The 23058-nt window shown below is 40.4% G+C and overlaps 1 pseudogene; it reads right to left on the minus strand.

Moving 5' to 3' along the window:
* Window positions 1–23058, minus strand: part of LOC127660587 (E3 ubiquitin-protein ligase parkin-like) — a 126114-nt pseudogene that overhangs the window by 65388 nt on the left and 37668 nt on the right.

A 23058-nucleotide genomic window follows, 5' to 3' on the forward strand; every position in this document is an offset into this window, starting at 1 on the left:
TACATTGCATTGTATGTATTTTAATGTCCGTACATAGTAGTTACATAACATAAAGTGGGACCATGGGAGTGGTTTCATATAAGGTATCAATGGCAACTTGGCATTAAAAAACATTTTAGGGGCGTTTCAGAACAAACCCATTTTTTTAATAGTTTTCGAATGTAATCATGCTGGACGGATGTCTTTGAACATTTCGGAGTGTCTTACCACTTTTTCAGCATTTTGTAAATGAGCATCACGTTTTTTAAGAGGCCGTATAAATTCAGGTTTCATTTACATAACTTCGCTTTGATGTATTGATATATTTCCATAAATTAAGAAATTACTCTCACAATAAGATATTGTGAAACAGTGTTGGAACATCAACTTTGTAATGATGTATGGCTTATCGTACTGTATATGTTTAGTGTGTAGTGTATAGATATATAGTGAATGTAAACAATACATATCATGAAGTCACCTGCAGTCTTTGTGTGAGAAGAGGTTGAAAGAAATTCACCATTTAAAAACGAGTCTCAAGACACTTACATTTATTCCATTTGTTGCACTGCATCTAGCATTTTTAACGTAAGAATTAGATCGGTCTAAACTGTCCCTAATACTTGTGAAAAGAGTCCGATGAATTTTATAGCGAGTCCCCAGCAAAACTCTATTTACAGTCTCATTACATTCTTAGGCCCTTGTATACAACATAGTATTTCAAATATTAATTCTGAAATGTTGTCTATAATTTCATGTCTTTTGACTTTGAGGGGGATTTTACTATAATTGGAACAAGCTGAACATTATAATTAAATGTTGAAAATTAAAGCCTCAGGGCACATTGAGATATTTATATCTGGCATTATTGTGTTCTGGACAATAGTATGCCAAGGTTAATTTCTATGCAAAAAAAAAAAAATACATTGTAAAAGCAATGTAAGTAGGTTTTTCCTACAGCGGTTCAGTGATGTAGCTTTTGATGTTGCTGATGGTTGCTGGTTAATGTTTTACTAAGTCTAAAATCTCCAAAGTCCTGAACTAAGTGCTCTTAGAGTGCATACACTTCACTGTCTTCTCCTCAACATATTTAGAGAAAGTTTTCTAGAGAGTTAGATGTGAAGAGCTGGAACCCGTTCCAGGGCCTGAGGATGTTACGAGCCAGATGCATCTCAAGATTGGCATAGAAATGGTGCGGCACTGGCACACTGAGACAGTGGACAAACAGCTTCTCAGTGCCGACGACCACTGCAAGTGAAAAGAAAAGGCAGGTGCAGCTTAGTGGTGTGTCAGTCAGCCTTCCCAAACAGCGGCAGAATGTGAAGAGGTGGGAATGTTGCCCACACGCTAGGACAGATTGTCCATATGGACTGAAAGATAAAACTGGCTACGGGCAGAACAGTGCAGGGATGGGGCGTATGACAGCCCATGTTGGGGCAGTGAGATGTGGGTTTGTGCTGTTCTCTATTCATACTGAAGGCTATGAAGTGTCACTGTTTGTTAGTTAGTTATGAGACCTGGGGCAAATATATTTTGGATGCAAAATTTGTCTCTGTCCTGCAGGTATAGCAGGACAGCTACAGTGTTTTTCTGTGGCTGGAATGTGATATTGCATTAGGGTAAGTGTCTACATAAGGGTCAGCTTTTGTTGATAACCTCAGCCAAGCATTTCTGGTGGCTGTGGATTAGACCTGAACAATGTTCAGAAGGAATTTTGGACCTTTCTTCCTTACAAACCTGCTTTAGCTCAGAGATATTCTTAGCATGTCTGGTGTGAACGGCTATTTTGAGGTCATTCCACAGCGTCTCTATTGTGTTAAGGCCTGGGCTCTGACTGGGCCACTCCAAAATGTGAATATTCTTTTTTTTCTGAAGTGAATTTACTTCAATGTTTAGTGTTATTGTCCTGCAGCTTCACTCAACTTCTACTAAGTTTCTGCTGGCGCACAGCCACCCTGACATTATCCTTAAGCATATTTTAAATAATCTTTGGAATTCATTTTTCCCTCGATAATGTCAAGCTGTCCAAGCCCCAAAGCAGCAAAGCAGCCCCAAATCCACCATACTTCACCGTTGGGATGATGTTTTCATATTGGTATGCTTTGCCCTTCTTAAACCATATGTAGTGTTCTTCCCAAACAATTGAACCTTAGATTCATCAGTCCACAAAACATTTTCCCTGTAGCATGTTGGAGTGCCAAGGTGGTAATTGGCAAAAATCAGGCATGCAGCAATGTTTTTGTTGGAAAGCATCAGCTTCCTTCATGGTGTCCTTCCATGGACACCGTGCCTGTTTAATGTTTTCCATATAGAAGACTCATGAACAGAGATGTTAACCAGTAACAATAATTCCTTCAAATCTTTATCTGTTACTCTAGGGTTCTTTTTTACCTCACTGAGCATTCTGCGGTGTGCCCTCTGAGTCATCTTGGCTGGACGATCACTTCTATGGAGAGTAGCCACAGTAATAAATTGTCTCCATTTACACAGCTTTATGCAAAGCAACAATTCTTGATCACTGGTCCTCTGAGAATCGAAGAGAGAATGCGAGAGATCTACATTTTTTAGTGCTTTTTATTAGTCAAAGTAACTCTAACCCATACCTCCAATCTCGTATCATTAATTGGATTCCAGGTTTGCCAACTCCTGACTTAAATTAGCTTTTGTTGATATTATTAGCCTGGGGTTTCACATACATTTTCTAACCTACACTGTGAAAGTTTGAATGATATATTCAATATGTACAAGAGCAATACATTAATTTGTGCATTATTAGTTCAAAAAGAGTGTATGTGTGTTCATTATTGTACCTTAGATGAAGATCAAACCAGTTTTTAAGAAAAATGTATACAAAAATGCAGGTAATTCCAAGGGTTCACTTACTTTTTCTTGCCACTGTATATCACATTTTTGTTATTTTTTGTTGGAAAGTCAGCCCAAATCTCATACACAACAGTCTGGTTCTGGCAAACTGATTAATTTTCTCCATAGGTAAACTGATTTCAAAACAGACATACCATGATCGCTGAATTTGTTAATTGGTGGTTTATGGTTCTATTGAAGCAATCAGTCTGCATTATTTCAACTTTATTTATTTATTTATTTTAATTATGTAAGTATGAAAGCAGAATTCCTGGTGAAGAATTACACTACCCATGATCCTGAGGGGTGAAGTTCACCAATCAACGAATGGCAGAAATCGAGCTCTACAGGAACCACCCACTTCCATGATTCCCTGTGAATTACGTAGTTGAATCGGTCTCCCTACACTCTCAAACTACATATTTTCATTATTATATTTGTAGATTTTTGCATTATTATACTAACATACTGATGATCAGTATCTGATGATTTTGCAATAAAATTAAAATCTATTGTTTCAATTCTCATAATAATCAACTTTAAAACATTAGTTTCATATTTTAACATAGGTTTTATTCGATTACATCATTTGCAATGCTTTATGGGATTGTAGTTAAATTCCGCATTAAAAGACCTTAAGTACACAGACCTCTGTCTTTTTGGTGATTTTCAAATACACTTCAAATAAAAGTTGGTATGTTGAGATTCTTTTATAAAAGGCCAAACAAAACAATTTACAGAAAAAACACTTCCAGAACCAAGATGGCTAAAAAGTGGGTGGACACATTTGCACTCTATTTTGGATAATCCATTGTATTAAATTCTTTACAAATAACTCTACAAAAAACAGAAGACTCAAAAGAGTAAAACTAACATTATAAAATGGTTGGTTATGACTTTAAATACTGATGGGATGAGCCATGAGTTTGAAGGTGTTTCAAAAAAGCAGATAAATGCACACTTTTACGCCCAATTTGCACTTAAAGGCCATCTTACTGCCCAGCCCTAGTCTACATGTTGTCCACATTGAGTGACCTGTACTAAAAAAATTGTATTAGGGCAATAAGATGTACTCATTATAGAAAGATATCTGTACTTGTACATACTCCACTGAGTGTGAGGGTTCCTTGTTTGCAGTCATTGCAGCGAACACGAAGTTTTCCAGGTTGGATGGTCTTACACAACATATAGCTGCTGGCAGTGCTGTTGGCTTTGGATTCTGTAAGAACAACATAAATGTCAAATAATGCATATTCAGAAAGTTCCAATGTTTAAATACTCCTATTACACCTAAGTGTGCAGATATTATAAGAAAATTAAAGGTAAGCCTACAAATACAATGACTTCTATGACACATTCAATACAATAACAAAAAGTTTCTTGAGTTGTCTGACATATTGACTTTGCTTTCAACCTATGGTGTGAAATAGAGGCGGTACTATCTGTTTGTCCAAACAATGGTAAAAAATTGTATTGTTTGAGAAACCAGTTGGATCATTATTTTTGTCATTCCATTTTTTGCCACTATTATTATTATTATTATTATTATTATTATTAAATGCTTGTCTTTGTAATCTTTTGTTTAAATGTAATAACTTGCTCTGCCTCTAAAACAACTTTCTTTTTCGACTGATGTTCAAAAATCCCTTTTCACATTGACGTAAACATATTCAAAACATTTTCTTTGGGAATGAATGCATCGGAGAAGCCAAGTAAATGTATCAATTTTATCAGGAGCATCAGACTCTGATAACCGTGACCTTCAGTTGCCTTCCTTTTGTCTCTCTCAGTTCTCGTTCTCCTGAGTTTACAACTGTGGAGTGTTTCAAATAGCAATAAGTGGGTTGGTTAAAGCAATGAGTAGAGGATAAAAGCAAGATGCATCAGTGCTTTCACAAACTGCCACAATCCGAGCTCAAAATCAAGTTAACTTAAAAAGAAATCTTCCAGGCTTATGATTTAGTTTAGAAAGGACCTGTCCTACACATCTTTCCCACCCCAGTTTAAATCACTCAAGCGCGTGCACGCACACACACACACACACACACACACACACACACACACACACCTCAAATGGAACGTTCTCATTATAGCTAAAAGCATGGGGCAGCAAGGAGGTACAAGATACCTTGACACAGCTGACAATAAATCGAGCGGAGTGGGTTTTTATAAGACAGGCACCCTATTATTTATGATTTCTGCTGGATTACTCTATTATGCTAATGCTTTTACAGGGAGCAGGGCTGGATAAAAGAGATGGTGTGATTGGAGTAAGAAGCTGAGCGGGACGCTAGCCAGAGTGAGGTTGAAAAGGGAAGGGCGGGCAGAGGACAGCTTGTAAAAGTGGCGCCATTGTGGCAAATGACAGCATCCACTTCAGCAACCTGTCTGCTTACAAAATTATTCAAACACTCTCCCTGAGAGCAGCATATTACTGATGAAAACGGGGTTACAAAAGCCTCCACAGTGCAGAAACTAATCCAAACAAAAGGATATACATAGGAATTCTAGATTGTCAGTAGGGATTTCAAAAGAACTGATATTTCAGAAATATGTTAATAAAAAAATGGTAAAACAAAAAGGACACATTTAACGATAACGATACCAGTCTTTCTACAGTACCGCTAGCATGGTGGGTGTCTCGATTCAGTACCCGAGTGCTGTCTGGTGTAATGCAGCTGTGCACGTGCATGATAAAATGTATTAACGGTACTTGCCCATATTTGCGAGGTATTAGGCCAGAAACACACTTTATGCATGAATGTGAATGCAGATGCGAGCACTTCACCAACACATTCTCTGGTTAAACATACTAAACATGTGCCCTTGCATTACTGTGAAGGTAATACAACAATAAGGATGGCCCACTGGCTATGGCCAGTGTGAGAATGTTTCGGGTCAGTTGATGGAACTGTCACTTGCCCTATCAGGCCAGTACTGCGTTATCACTAAATCTTATATTTGTTGATCTTGTGAATTCGTTTTTCAGAGCCCTATGATTTCTGTGATGTGGGAAATGTGGGCGGAATTGCGGAGAACTATAAAATATAAATGTAGAATATCACTGAATTTTACATAAAGTATTTGAGTTAGAATTATTTATGGATGCACAATTAATATCATTAATATGTATATAATAATTATTAATATGTATACATAATTAATATAAATCATGATTTTTCCTTGTGTGATCATTAAACCGGGGGGGGATTAAAACAGCTAAACACAATTACAAACTGCGAATAAAAGTACAACTTTAAGGACTCTGACCCCTGACGCATGTGGGCAGGCCTCCATGCCCTCACAGACAAACTAACCAACAACACCCCTTCAACCAGTTATGCCACCCTAACAGATGAGCTTAACACATTTCATGCTCGCTTTGATCATTGAAACACAGAACCACCAATCAAAGCTGAGTTTCTGCTTGATGACCTGCCGCTCACATTCTCCACAAGTGATGTGTGCTCAACCCTAAGCAGGGTGAATGCACATAAAGCTGCTGGCCCTAAAGGCATTCCAGGCCGGGTGCTCAAGGCCTGTGCTGAGCAGTTATCTGAGGTCTTCACCAGCATTTTCAACTTGTCCTTAGCCCAGGAAGTTGTCCCCACCTGCTAAAAGATGGCCACTATTGTACCAGTACCAAAACATGCTGCTGCAATAGCCCTCAATGATTTTTGCCTGGTAGCTCTTACACCCATCATTGCCAAGTGTTTTGAGAGGCTGGTTCTCTCCCACCTGAAAACCTGCCTGCCCCCATTACTGGACACATATCAGTTTGTCTACAGAACCAACAGGTCAACAGAGGATACCATCACCTCAGCTCTACACTCCACCCTGACTCACCTGGACAATACTAACTCCTATGTCAGGATGCTATTCATCGATTTTAGTTCTAGCTTTAACACCATCATCCTATCCAAGCTGATCTCGAAGCTCACTGATCTTGGCATCAGCACTTCCCACTGCAGCTGGACATTGGACTTTCTAACTTTTCTAACAGACCGCAGACTATCAGGCTTGATAATCAAACATCCTCCACCCTCATTCTGGTGTACCACAGGGCTGCATGCTGAGTCCTCTCCTCTACTCCCTCTTCACTCACGACTGCAGAACTGTGTATGGCTCTAGCTCCATAATCAAGTTTAAAGACGACACCACAGTGGTAGTCCTGATTAATGGGTATGATGAGACTGCCTACAAGGAAGAGATTAAGCACCTGACAGCATGGTGTGCTGTCTACAACCTAGCCCTCAACACCCAGTAGACCAAAGAGCTTATTGTGGAGTTCCGACGGAGCAAGAGAGGCCGTGCACACACCCCATCTACATCAATGGGACTGAAGTGGAGCATGTGCCCAGTTTTAAGTTCCTTAGTGTCCACATCTTTGAAGATATTTCTTGTGTCCTTAACACTTCCACCCTGATCAAGAAAGCACATCTTAACTAACTGCATCATATTGTGGTAACTGCACTTCTTCAGATCAGAAAGCACTCCAGCGGGTGGTGAAAACAGCCCAATATATCACTACCCAGTTACCCTCTATTAAAGATATCTACCACAAACGCTGCCTACAAAGGGCATGAAATACCATCAAAGACACCTCACACCCCAACCATGGACTGTCTTGCATTTAATTGTTTAGATATGTTCCATGTAATTTGCACTACAGTGCTAAATGCCATTTTATACCTCATTCTCAATCTCAATCCCTTTTTGCACATTTTGCACTATTTACACATGATGCCATATATACTCTAATGGTCATCATCCATTCACACATATCTGTAAAATGCATCATATCTATTTACATTCCTGTTATTTGCACTGAGTTGGTCTCTACCTCTTGAACTATTACTGTATATATAAATATATATATATATAAAACTTCTGGTTAGATCCTAACTGCATTTGATTTGCTCTGAACTTGTACTCTGCACAATGACAATAAAGTTGAATTTAATCTAATTTAAAAGTGGACAGTTCACATTAATGTCTAATAAATCACCCTTTGTGTTAATGCTGAGAATGCAACACATATTTGCACCCTGACACTTTTCAGAATGCAACAATGCACAAAATCAAACTTGCTTAACTAGAAGTGTTTGTGTACAGTATGTTTAGGGCCTTAATGTAAACACATAAGGTTATGTCTTAAGATGTAAACAGGTGTGATCTTAGCCTTCCCGAGTGAAGTGACTTGACACTTAAATTATATTTTGGCTAGACTAATTATTACACATAAAAACACACGCACAAGTGCCTTAAGCCATCTACCTGCTCACCCGTCAGAGTCGCATGGGCTGGTCACATCTGTCTCCAGAATGACAGCCAGCCCATTGGATGTGGTGGTCAGACAAGAGCTGTTGAGGTCGAGTTGGGTCAAGCTGCCTTTTCTGCAAGTCCAGCTCAGAGCGGCGAGCAGAGCTCGATGGGGGCAGAACCACATGAACCGTGCTCCGCTCGGGAGATCACAGCCCTGTCAAATGCTGCCTCGGTGTTATTGCAGCCTAGAGACACGAGGCAGCGCCTGTGACCATCAGGAGCAGAGAGAACTCGACTGCATCCAGGAACTACACAGGGGCGGCTGGGCATCTTTATAAAAACACGTTCTGAAAAAGACGTTCAACACCGCTGTATATTGCTCTTTTAGAGAATCAAATTCTTGCACAATATTCTCTTTTAGACAGTGCTGTCGAAGCGCCCAGGGGCAAAGCTGCACTGCCGTGCAGAGAAGGAGAAAGCCGCTGATATGCGCCGTAGATCCAACAGCATCAGCTCTTAGAGATGAGGTGAACAGTTTTGTGAATCGCAGCTCGCTGCTCACACAACCTGTCGGATCCGAAGAAAATGTCTGAATGAACAGACGCATTTCCCTCCCTTTATACCCGTACGTCCGGGGGCGGGACATGCAAATTCTGTCTTCCAATTTCTCATTGGCCTTTTCTCAAGTTCAGAGATGCGCGAGGCTCTCAAGAGAGAGCCCTAGTGTTGCTTCTTCGACACAACATCGAAGTGAGCGACAGACAGGGAACCAATTTTAACTTGATTCAATAGGCCTGTATGAGTTTGTCAGACATACCCATCCAGTGGATGGGTATTTAATAAAACATAATTTAATAAAATTATTTTAACAGAAGTTTCAAGACATTTTTTCTTGATTTTTATTTGAACACAGACTTACAGTATATCTCTATACCTTATGTCAGAACAAGAAGTGTTCACACAAAAGATGACTGTCTGTAAAACTGTCTACTGTGACAGTGATATGAATTGTAATTGTATGGTGTTTCAGTCTCAAAAGCACATTATGAGAGGATCTTTTCATTTTGCTGTCTTTCATTTTTGTCTCAATTCTGAGGAGAGAAAGGCTCAAACTTTGCAGTCACCAACCCTTTGCAAATTCAGGTAATCAAGCTGGCATATAGGCAACATGTCAGACTGGCAGGATTGTAGAAAGAATAAACATGCCAATCACTGTAAGGCTCTTACAAAAAGCTTGTATCACAAAGAGAACAGAGGAAAGATAAAGGTAAAACACCATTGTTTAGAGACTGCAGGGAAATTATAAAGATATCATACATTGTGAATCATTTCTAAACTGAACAATTCCCTTGAGCATTAGTTTTATTTCTGAAATATTGTCCCTGAATTCCTTATCTGCATATGGCCAAAGACCTAGATTTTGATCATTCTCTCCAAAGCTTAATACAATTTATGTTAGTGGGTATTTAAAGCGATAGTTCACACAAATATTCAAGTACTGTCATTATTTACTGTCAAAAATATACATCTACAATGAAGAATGTGATTTACTTTATATGCACGTCATAGAAAATATATTGTTAACACTTAATTATAATGAGGAGTAACATTAACAAGAGTTAATGCATTATACAATGCTAAACAGATTAAAACAAACTATCAATATGGTAAAATCGTTTTATAGTGAATAGTAAATATCATGAAAGTTTGATTAATACATATTCATGCATATTTGAATGTTCTTGAACTTCTAATCCATTAAGAATTATATAGACTTAATGTTTGTTAATGGCAACCTAGTCTCATAGAATGAACTTAACTATAGTACACTGATGAGCCAAAACATTATGAAAACATTATGGTTTGTGTAACCTGTCCTGATAGACCTGTTATGAGCAGAATTTGAACCAGCATCAGGGCCGGACTGGGACACAATTTCAGGCCGGGAAATCCTACACCCATCCAGGCCATCCTATGCACCCAAATAAAATTTAGAAACACGGACAACCTTGCATTTATTTCACAGTATGACCATAACATAAAAACATAAACAACCAACCTAGAAGTAAAGCAGTCCAAAATGGGTCTGCACATAACATCCTGTGCACTACAATTACAACTGCAATAAATAATGTTATGAGATTGATGTTTTAAATAAATGTTTGAATATAAAAAAAATGCAATACTTAAACATTAAACTAAACCGCCAATAGGTGGCGGCAAGTGACCGTCTTAATTAGTGAGTTATTCATACAAAAGATTCGTTCAAAACGCTGAATCATTCAGTAACAAAACACTGCTGTAGCTTTCCTTTGGAACTATTTTAGTCGGTGAAATAGAACAAAAACAGTTAATATGGTTTGTGTCTAAAATGTAAGTAACTTAATAATAAATATTAACTACGCTACTTGTTTATTGAACAATAAATTCAATGTAACATTTTCAGTCGTGATAATATTCAGCAAAACAGCTCCCTTAGTTGTGTTATGTTAAACTAAATCATATGTTATAAATAAAAAAAAAAACAATTAGAATTTTTACCTCAGTACTGTCACGATTCCCTTGTTGTCTGCCCTGGGTTTCACTTGTCTTTGTCCAAAACTACACTTCCCATGATCCCCGGCCCTCATCACTGCCAGCCCTGTGTCATTGTGCTCACCTGATTGTAGTTTGTCATCATCATGTGTCCAGTGTATATAAACCCTGTTTGTTCTCCATTCCCTTGTCGATCGGTGATGTTTGTGGATGCCTGTTTCCGTGCTCTTTCTATGTTTATCCTGCCTGTTCAACCTTTCAATGTTTTCCGTGTTTTTGTTTTATTTCCCCATTGCGGGTATTTCCTTTGTTCTGGTTTTGTCTGTTTAGTTTTCACCGTTTCAAATAAAGTAAAACTGCATATAGATCCTCACTCCACGTCTGCCTTCATCTGCACTCGTAACAGAACGATCGACCCACAATGGATCTAGCGGTTCTTCAGGCAAGCTGCGCCTCCTAGATTTGAGGCAATGAAGCCGCCCGTGGAGGACTCACACGTCTCACGGGACTTCCTGGACATGGTTCGAGTGCCACGACTTCCCTGACATCCATCCACTGGGTGGTGTTACTCATCGGGCGGCCTGGCGGTTCGCCGGAGCCGGTTGCACACCGGCGACGGCGAGCTGGACGCTCCGCGATTTTGTGGAGAAGACGCTGCTGGCATGTGGCTCGCCATACCACTGTGCGGTGTCGAGGAGGAGGATCCTGCCTCTCCTGCCACAGTGAGTGACCCTCCAGTCGCCCATGGCTCATCCTGTCTGCGCCTGCTCCACCTGCCAGCAAGCCAAGCCCCACACCTGCCTTGAGTCAATGAGCCTGAGCTGCCAGCTTCATGCCATGGTCAGCGAGCAGGAGCCAAGCCAGCCTCTGCTCAGCAGCCTGAGCCCACCAACCACGGCCAGCCAGCCAATGCCTGCAGCCTCGACCGGCCAGTGAGCCAGCGCTGTAGCCTCGACCGGTCAGTGAGCCAGCGCCTGTAGCCTCGACCGTCAGTGAGCCAGCGCCTGTAGCCTCGACCGTCCCAGAGCCAGCGCCAGTAGCCATGACCGTCCAAGAGCCAGCGCCAGTAGCCATGACCGTCCAAGGGCCAGCTCCCCTCGAGCCTCCTGAGCTTTCCAGGGCTCTGCCTCCCGAGCCTAACAGGGCTCCGCCTCTCAAGTTTCTCGAGCCTTCCAGGGCTCCGCCTCTCGAGCCACCCAGGGCTCCACCTCTCGAGCCACCCAGGGCTCCGCCTCTCGAGCCACACAGGGCTCCGCCTCCTGAGCCTTCCAGGGCTCCGCCCCCGAGCATCCTGAGCCTCCCGAACCTTCTACGGCTCTTCTCCCAGAGACTCTAGCCTCCATGGCTCTGCCTCTCAAGACTCTCTCGAGCTCTGCTCCCAGAGACTCCAGAGCCTCCTCAGCTGCCTCCCGAGCCTCCTACAGCTCTTCTCCCAGAGACTCCGAGCCTCCTACGGCTCTGCCTCCCGAGACTCCTACGGCTCTGCTCCCAGAGACTCTCAGAGCCTCCTAGGGCTCCCCTCTAGAGCATCCTCGAGCCTCCCTGGCTCTGCCTTCAGAGCCTCCAGGTCTCCCTCTGAAGCCTCCCAGGGCCACCTCCTGCCCACCTCCAGAGCCTTCCAGGTCTCCTCTAAAGTCTCCTATGGCAGCCTCCTCGCCCAGCCTCCAGAGCCTCCTCGCCCAGCCTCCAGAGCCTCCCTGCCTCCTCCTGAGCCCCCAGGGCTTTCCATGGTTCCGCCTCCCTTGGCTCCGCCTCCAGGGCCTCCCTCAGCTCCGCCTCCTGAGCCTCCAGAACCTCCCTCAGCTCCACCTCCTGAGCCTCCTTCAGTTCCACCTCCTGAGCCTCCCTCAGCTCCACCTCCTGAGCCTCCAGGGCCTCCCTCAGCTCTGCCTCCTGAGCCTCCAGAACCACCTTCAGTTCCACCTCCTTAGCCTCCCTTGGCTCTGCCTCCAGTGGCTCCCTCAACTTCGCCTTCTGAGTCATCGCCTCCCTCAGCTCCGCTTCCGGAGCCTTCTACGACGTGGTCTCCTGAGCAGTCCACGGCTCCGCCTACCTCGGCTCCGCCCTCGGAGTTCCCCATGGCTGTGGTCCTGAGGCTGCCTCCCAGGCCTCCTGAACCTGTCTTTGCTCTGTGGCCAGCTCCCAGGCCACCTGATCCAGTCCTCTTGTGGCCACCTTGGACTGCCTGTCTGCCCCCTGTGCCTCCTTGGACTGCCTGTCTGCTCCCTGTGCCCCCTTGGACCACCTGTCTTGTGCCCCTTTGGACTGTCTGTTTGCCCTTGTGCTTCCTTGGTCTGTCTGTTTGCCCCTTGTGCTCCCTTGGTCTGTCTGTTTGCTCCCCCCCTCACTCCTTGGAAGATTTTAGTTTTTTTGAGTATTCCCTTATTGTTTTTTGTTTCTGAGGAGCGTCTGGAATCCGCTCCTTTGAGGGGGGGCTTTGTCATGATTCCCTTGTTGTCTGCCCTGGGTTTCACTTGTCTTTGTCCAAAACTACACTTCCCATGATACCCGGCCCTCATCACTGCCAGCCCTGTGTCATTGTGCTCACCTGATTGTAGTTTGTCATCATCATGTCTCCAGTGTATATAAACCCTGTTTGTTCTCCATTCCCTTGTCGATCGGTGATGTTTGTGGACGCCTGTTTCCGTGCTCTTTCTATGTTTATCCTGCCTGTTCAACCGTGTTTTTGTTTTATTTCTCCATTGCGGGTATTTCCTTTGTTCTGGTTTTGTCTGTTTAGTTTTCACCGTTTCAAATAAAGTAATACTGCATATAGATCCTCACTCCACGTCTGCCTTCATCTGCACTCGTTACAAGTACATTTCTTCTGTGAGTTTTCTGTGTGCACTCATTTGTTTTGATTTCTCCACAAATGTAACGTTAGACGGGGACTGCTCGCATGTTCTGTTTAACCGTTTGTCTGAGGCGTAAAGTCAAATCGTAGCCTTGCCAGTCAAGACTAACAGATTCATGATTTTTTTTTTTTTATTGTTATTAATATTAATAATAATTGTATTGAATGACGAATTCAAAAATGATCACTGGTAAAGGTAGTAATATAAAATAATAATAATAAAAAAATTTAAATAAAAAAACGCTGGCTGGCAGCAGGCCAACTTAGTCGCCAGGCCAGCGGGAATTGTCCCGGTGCTCCCGATGGCCAGTCCGGGCCTGACAAGCATCAGCCAGTATGGGAGGCGGGAGCACTAATGAGGAGGTTAAAGGCTACAGCCTCTCGCATCAGTCGCTAGTGCACCTCTTAAAGCCAGGGGAGTGAGATTTACACAGGGCAGGGCACATTATCCTGCTGAAAGATGCCATTGTCATCAGGGAATACCATTGCCATGGAGGGGTGTACCTGGTCAACAACAATGTTTAGGTATGTTGCACATGTCAAATTTACGTCCACATAAATGGCCGGTCAAATTTACGTCCACATAAATGGCTGGGTACAGAGTTTCCCAGCAGAACATTGCAGAGAGCATCACACTCTCACCACCGGCTTATCGTCTTACCACAGAGCATCCTGGTGCCAGCACTTCCCTAGGAAAACGCCACACATGTTTATGGCCTTCCACATGATGTAGATGAAAATAGAACTCATCAGACCAGACGACCTTCTTCCACTGCTCCAAGGTCCAGTTCTGACGCTCATTTGCCCATTGTAGGTGCCTTCGATGGTGGACAGGGGTCATCATGGGCACTCTGAATGGCCTGCGGTTATGCAGCCCAATACGCAGCAGAGTACGATGCACTGTGTGTTGTGACACATTCCTCACATAACCATCATTACAATTTTCTGTGACTTGGGAGCCCAACACCCTGTCGCTGGTTTGTGGTCTGTCCCTCCACGGACCACTGTCGGTAGGCACTCACCAAGTCTTCTGGCCATAACAATTGGTCCCTTGTCAAAGTTGATCAGGTCTTTACACCTACCTATTTCGGCTGCATTCAACACGTTGACTATTAGAACTGATTGTTCGTTTATCATTAAATCTTCCCAGACCTTGACATTAGGCCTTGTTAGAAGATGATCAATGTTATTCTCTTCACCTGTTTTGGCTCAATGGTATACAGTAACCAAAATTTAGCAAACTGACTTTTACTTGCCCCGTTCTGCATTTTACCGCAGTTTCCTGTTGAAATGAAATGACTGTTGCCACAGTCACGTAATGTGTATGAGATCAGGCTGGTTAATGGCTAATGAAGGTATAAAGGGTTAGCGATATTTGTTTGTTTATCAGATAATAATAAAGGTGAAGTCTGCAATTATGTTGTTGGATGTTGCCTGTAATGTTACCTGAAAAACAAACTTGAAAACATTTATGTCTAATTTCTTTTGTCTTGTATAAAGTATATATTTGGTTTCTTAATTCTCTAGTAATTCCTAATGCTTGCTTGTGCATATGTATATTGTGTTGTAAGCGATTAACAGTTAACAGTCTTTAAAAAAAATGATATCTGACATTACCTCTACATTTTTTAATGTGCCACTAAAATTAAGTTTGGGGCACGAGCGCTCCAAAACAAAAATGTTTGTGTAAAACCATGTACTTCTGAGTTATATAGTATTCCAAGTTTTCTGAAGCCACGCAGAGGCTTTGTGTGAGGAAACAATAACAAAATTAAGCATGTGTGTTTGGAACAACATGAGGGTCTAAACTAATGACATAATTAGCATTTATTTGGGTGAACTATTCCTTTAAAAACACCCATTCAATTAAAATATTACTTTTACCATATTTTGTATGCATAAAATCCAACTTCTATCCTACGCCCACACCAATTATTACAATTAAAGTTATTATGTTTGTTTAGCACTGAACCTTTTCATCTTAATTTTTCATGCAAATCTATCTGACAGGCCTAAGGTGTCTGCAACAGCATAAAAATGTAAATCTCATCTGGTACATTTTTACCCAGCAATCACTTGGGTTGATTTTTCTATCACATACATAAAAGAAAGACCTTCTCACTCCAGGTAAATAGGCCACCAGCTAAGCCTTATCACAAATTCCTGGCAGAACGGACAGTTCTAATACACGCTCAAACAATAAAGAGCCACATGCTGTGAAACGGAGCGGACACATCAACACATCGACCCCTATAGAGACATGCATAAATGGAAATTAGCATTGATCATCAGCTACATAAAGGATCCTCTAAAGACCTCTGTGACCTCAGATATGCTGGTCAGTATCAATTAAGTTGCATGGCAGTGCTTTTTTGACTTTACATTTGTATTCCATGACAAACGTAGCATTAGACATATCTAATACAAAGCATATCAGTAAGATGACCTTTCTGATTCAAACCATACAGCTACAGTGTACGTATACACGTGATGACCTCTAATTGTCATTAATGGAGCACTGCGTTTTCCTGACAACTCCCGGGCTCAGACTAAAGGGTAACGCTTTGGGCAAAAATAACACTCCAAATGCACTCTGAGATAAAAACCAATTTCCAGGAAGTGAACTTGTGACATTTAAAAAAAGCATTGATCCAAACCAAACACATACACAATAAGAAAGTTGAGCTCAAGACTGAGAGATGGAAAAAAAAACGGTCATAACCTCAGAATGGAGTCTCACCGGCAAGTGCATTTGAGGTTGTCGAGCCTCCTTGGAGCCAACGTTTTATTTAAATGCATTTTTCTTGTATTCAAATATGGTTGCTTTGGGGACAGTGCAACACTTGCTGTAAACTGTATCTGGACTAGAATGCTTCTGTTTACACCATTGAAATTCAGACATATTCACGAGTATAACAAACCATACATGACAAATTCCACTAGGCCGTATATTTCCGTAAAGATACCAATTTTGATGGTATGTTGCTGATGTATTCTTTGATGCTTAGGGCATTCCTGATTCCTGACAGAGCATTCATGAGCAAAAAGCCCATTCATTTTACACACGTGACCTTTTTCAATTGTGACATTCTCTTGGGAGAGCCTGATCAACAACTCTGTCTTTTAAAATCAGGGACACTGTGCATTAGCAATGACTGGGCTCTTTAAAGACACACAGCGACTGAATTACAATTCTGAGAGCTCGGAGACAATCAATTTGTCTTTCATCCCAAATCATAAGCAGCCCAAGAGAATCTGGACATTTTCTCAAGGTCAGTTATTGTCATCCCTGCCCCCTGTACATCAGGAAACAACACATTCATCTATATTTCATCTTAAAGTGACACTGGACAGGCAAAGATAGTGAGCTGAATACCAAACTGTGCCTGATTAGAAGACATTTTTTCTTGGAATTAAAACTGAAAGTTGAAAAATGGATGTGCCACAAAGGTTGGGTCCTTGACAATGTCATCTAAATTACTTTTAAGAACGTAATTCCAAAGCCATATGATTTTCTTTCTTCTGTGGAACGAACACACGCACACACACGCACACACACGCACACACAAAAACACATTTTGAAGAATGTCTGCTGTTTTACATTAAAATTGAAACATTTGAACACTTGTATGCTAAATGCCAAGTCTTCTGAAGCTACGCAATAACATTGAGAGAAAATAAATTTAAAACGTTATTTCCTGAAAACATTGGCCTCAGTCATAGCTCTTAAATATCATTTGTGCTTATGCATATGGGTTGTTGACAAATAAGGTTGTCCGGCATCATAAAATGAGAAATCTGTGAAAAATCTAGTTTAAAACACATGTGTAAAAATGTCAGGCTTTTTTCTCACAGTCATGAGGGTCTAAACGGGTCCTCATTGGTTTTATAATGACTACTGTCATTGCAGAGCAACAGTTTGAAGACAATTTAACTGAGCAAGTTACATCTAACAGACATGTGAAGGTAATTCTATCGCCCCCTTAAGTATTGAAGGTTTTACCCAAGAACATGAATACACTTCTAGCTACACAAGCTCAATTTCATGCTTGTTTCATACTGAATTGCACAAGAGCAATTTATAATTCAACACGAGTATGCAATGCATTTTCAGCATTGCCATAATTATGTTATACTTGACATTCGTATAAACGGTTTTCTAAACTATTAGTTATACTTGTCATTTCGACAACTGTCGTGACAGAGCAACAGTTCTTAGCAATCCAGTTTAAGGTAGTTAAATGGCTGTTACATTTATAGCTAGCTACCTAAATAGTAACACATCTGGTTTAACCTTGTGCGAATCCACATGCATGTATGTTGTATTTTGGCTTCGCTATAGGCTATGCAAAATGTAAATGAATTTACACAATATTTTTTACTGTGTAAATTCATTTACATTTTGCATAGCCTATAGCGAAGCCAAAATACAACATACATGCATGTGGATTCGCACTTTAGACGGTTATTTAACGGTTAAACTTCTGGCGGAGTCAGGTGACACAACAACATGACGCTGATTCCTTGAAGCATTTCTACAGGCACAGAGCCAACATAAGTGCCTCTGGTAAGAAACCTCTATGTTTTTAAATCTAAACCTGTTTGGGTGTAAAGAGTAGCGTCTCTAATTTCAGTTGATATGCCACTTTAAAAAGGTTATTAATTTTTCCTGCATCAGCGCACTGATAAACATGATGTCCACATACGCTGAAATTGGGACACTATTTCCTCAAAAGTTGTTAATTATTAGATATTTTGAATAACTTTCAACAGTAGCACATCTGTGAGTAATTTCACTTCATTTTAATATAAATTGTCATATTTGATTTTGTTATTACTGTACAATATGGTTCTATTCATTAACATTAGTAAATGCATTATATATATTTTATTATGCCTTTATATTTACTGTGCATTTTCATATTGAGAATCAATAAGCTCATCCAAAAGCTGAAAAATTTTGCTTTCAGAGGCTTTATATGGAGTTAGGATGAAAATAAGTTTAATTTCGAACTGTTCTGAGACAAGTGCAGACAGACAGTACACTGGAGGTTATGTCATTCACTAAATAGGGAGCAAGGGAGCAAGAGAGCTTCCCATAGCTCTAATTGTAGCTAAGTGCATTCAATCCAAATGTCCTATTAAAAGTTCAGTTTCAGGAAGCAGATGTTGTTTGGACCACTCAACATGTTTGGCCGAAATGGGACAATCAGTACATAGATTCAGAATGTATAATGTGTTATTATATTTTAACATAATTGGTAGTGATTGGATGATGCTGGTCATTACTTAATAACCAACAGTTTATATAAATAACCAACAGTCCTGAAAACACGATAAACCGTTTGACTTTCAATAGCTTGGTATTATTTCAAATTTCACAATTTAGCCCCACTGTCGACATATGTAGACATCATTTTTAGGAAACAATTTGCTCTAGAAAATGTTTTTATTTTGTTATTTATTTATTTTTGCGTGTTTATTAGTTGCTACTAGTTACAAATCAAAAAGGGAAATTGAAAATACACACAGCAGTCACGCTCTGGTCTCAGGAGATTAAAGGCACAGACGTGCAGGTAACTGAGTTTTGTTACCGCCACAGTAACGCAAGAATGCACATTAACAACGGGACCATGCGCAATGCGTTGGCCACAGGTTCACGTATGTTTCTGGCCTAAATGTTGCTGTATACACATGGAACGAGGCTGAAATAAGATGGTGATTGGCTTCTTGGTGAGGCAGGAGGACCTGGATGACTTCCAGGCAGGGAGAGTCCTTGAGGCTGAATGCATGCTGTAACCTTCAGAGGGGGAGATGAGCACTTTAGAAAATAGAGGTAATAACAGTGAGCAGAGACAATGGGACAGAGAGGAATACAAAATGAGAACAAGACCGACAGTAAAAGAAAAGCAAAGACAAACATGAAGAAAGAATGGAACGATGCAATGCAAGCACACAAAAAGGAGAAATATGTAATTTACACTATGTAAAAAGTCAATTTCACACTTTCAAAACCCCTCCAAAAATGGGCACTGGTATAGCATCTACTAAAATATAATATTTGAGAATTATATGTTTACAAAGTATAATATTTTTTTCAGAATACACAGCAACTTTTGAATGGTCATCAAAGGAGAAACATTCTTTTTGCCCAAATAATTGTGTAGTTGCAGCAATTTCCAGCAGGGGTTAACTACAGATGCTTAACCCTGACCCTCAATTCAACCAACTCCAAGATGAACCACAATGTTGATTTGAAGCAAAAACATGTTTGAAAATTTGGAGAAAAAAGACAAAGACTGTCTACTTAACATATTTTATGAGGAAAAAAACAAATGAAGTATTTCAAATGTTGTAATTGAAATCATAATTATTTGTACAATCACTTAATAACCTCTGAACTCACAGTAGGTCTGTCTAAAAATGTATATGCTAAAAATGTATTTCTCTATAGAGAAAATACATTTAATTTTGACTTCTGGAACAAGACTGTTCCACTCTATCAGCAAGTGTGGCAAAGAGTTCATTTTGGACTATGGCTGACCAGGTTTGTACCAACTACAATCACACATGTGTACAAATCAGTAGAGATTGATTTAAAGGGATAGTTTCACCCAAAAATGAAAATTCTCTCATCATTTACTCACCCTCATGCCATCCCAGATGTGTATGACTTTCTTTCTTCTGCAGAACACAATTTAAGATTTTTTATCAGAGCTGTAGGTCCATACAGTGCAAGTTAATGGTGGCCAGGAGTTTAATGCTCCAAAAGTCACATAAAGGCAGCATATAAGTAATCCATATGACTCCAGTTGTTAATTCTATACCTTCAGAAGTGATAAGTGTGTGTGAGAAACAGGGTCCTTTTTACTATAAATTTCCCTCACTGCCCAGTAGGTGGCAATATGGACAATATTTGCCAATTACCAAAAAAAAAAGAAGAAGAATGTGAAAGTGGAGATTCACGGTAATCAAGTACATAACTAGTGATCTTTTTCTCACCCACACCTATTATATCACATCTTAAGATACAGATTTAACCACTAGAGTCTTATGGATTACTTTTATGCTGCCTTTATATGCATTTCGGACCTTCAAATGTATACCATTCTCTTGAATTGAATGCACCTACAGTGCTGAGATACTCTTCTAAACATTCTTTGTTTGTATTCAGCAGAGGAAACAAAGTTAAACACATTTGGGATGGCAATAAGAGAATTTTCATTTTTGGGTGAACTATCCCTTTTAGATTAAACAGGAGGCATAGCTGCCCCTAAAATTTCATAAGATATGCATCAATGATTAGTTTAACTAATGTACAACATATTTGACATATAACACGTTGTGCATTTCTACAGAAGCGTATTGCATTCACTTGAGAAAAAAAAATCTACTCTGTTTTTCTGAATTAATGAGTTAATTATCTCAGAATTACGAGATAATTTTTCATGGAATAAAGTTTTTGCTCTGTTTTTCTGAATTAATGAGTTAATTATCTCAGAATTACGAGATAATTTTTCATTAAAAAAATATTTTGTTCTGTTTTTCTGAATTAATGAGATCCCTCAAAATCCTGCCAGGAGCTCTATTTTAGCTGGATTGCATGGAAGTAAACATGTCCCGCCTTTCAAGTTTAATCCGGTTTTATTTTACTTTGGGTCTGAGACATTGGGAGATACTACGGAGCCCCCGAAGTGACCTGTGCAAAAAAAAAATCTAAGAGACTTTCGCGTGCGCATGAGAAACTATCGCGTGTGCACGCGTTAAGGTGTGTACACACTGCCAGCGACTTTATCGCTGCAGGTCGCCAGTGGCTGGCGGTGAAGTCGCTAGTGGGTGTTCCCACTACTGGTTGCCTAGTAACGTTTATAAATGACATTCACGGATGCCGTGAATTGCTGTTGACAGCGAATCTCTTTTCTTGCCACTAAAAACAAACATTTTGGAGGGAAAAGACTAAATAGAAATGGAATCAGTACATAACATGCTTTATATCAAAGATGAATGAGAATCAAGGCGTGCTGTTTGCCATAGCGGCTGTTTATCTGTGGCGAAAATGCAAACGCCGGTCTGTCTGGGTCCATAAAATCCCCGCGATCTCAGATACACCTTTTCACGCAGTATTTCTCTTAAAAATGTCCTTGTACGTGGGAAGAGACATATCATAGAGCACTGGAAAATTTCTAACAGCAAGAATTAGCCTTTCATCCATCTTTCCGTTACTGCAGGAGCTGAGAGAGAGAGAGAAAGGATCACGTGAGCTCTCCCGTCTTCTCTCCTATTGGCTGTTGCTTCCGTTAGTCGCTCCAAAGTTGAACTTTTCTCAACTTTGTCGCGTCGCTGGACACGCCCACATCTAGCGCCAACGGTAGCGACAGCTCGTGTCGCCGGAAGTCGCTGTGCTCGCATTGAAAATGAATGGTATTGAGTCGCTGTCGCGCACGATGTCGCTGGCAGTGTGTACGCACCTTTACAGTTTCCGGTGTGTGCACTATAGCTCTTTTCCGATTGCGTCATTGCCATCATTCATTTACTCAAAGATACTGAGAGCATGGATGCGCATGAATTTATAGAGATATATTTTAAACTTGGCCTTCAATACAAAGACATTACTGTCTATGACATTTGTAATACTGTCATGGCTGAGACACGCTTTGATCTTCCAAAGGACACTAATCAAGCAATAGATTGTACTTGCATTTAACACGAGAACTACCGGAATTCTAGAACTACTAGAATGGCCATAGTGGTCATTCTGACCGTTCATACAAGACTGGACCAAATGTCATGTCATATTTACATTCGAAACTTCTATTGAGGTTTTAGAATGAAGCTTCTAATGTCTGTCGTCATATTTTATGGCGTCATCACCCTAAAAATGTATTGAATACAATACAATAATATGGATCAAATGGAGCATGCTAACGCAGATAGTCCTACATAATACGATCTTTTTTGTAATATATAATAGTGCTAGACTATACAAATACATAGGCCTATATATATTATATATTAGCTGCTAGACTGCCCTGGAAGGTGCGTGCCTCGCTTTGTGTACAGCAAGTTTTTCCACCACAGTGAAAATGGTTTTGAAAGTCTAAACACCAACAAACATGAATTGAGTGGAATATTTCATTAGATAAAAACATGTTGTGAATTTTGGAAATTATTACATCTATCCTTTTTCAAAACATGTTGACTTTTGGACTTTACAACGCTCTGGAGTTATTGGAAATTGGAAACAATCCTATGCAGCCGCCACTGGAATCAAAATCCATGAATAAATGAATCTGTTATAATAAACACCAGGACACGAAATTTTAATTCTAATGAATGTGAAAATGTATTAGTTCATCGACAACCACAGAACTTGCTATTGTAGCTAATTACAGATACAAATTTGATTATTTATATTAAATTATTCTCCTAAAAGGGGTCCCCCTTTTTTTGTTCAAGTGAGCCCACTTTTAGGAGAATTCGTTCATAATGATTTTACAGCATACTATTTTCATTATAGTTTTACAGCATGATATTTTTGCTCACAGTAAAACAAATATTGCTTT

The sequence above is a fragment of the Xyrauchen texanus genome, chromosome 20 (assembly GCF_025860055.1).
Source record: "Xyrauchen texanus isolate HMW12.3.18 chromosome 20, RBS_HiC_50CHRs, whole genome shotgun sequence".
Lineage (NCBI taxonomy): Eukaryota > Metazoa > Chordata > Actinopteri > Cypriniformes > Catostomidae > Xyrauchen > Xyrauchen texanus.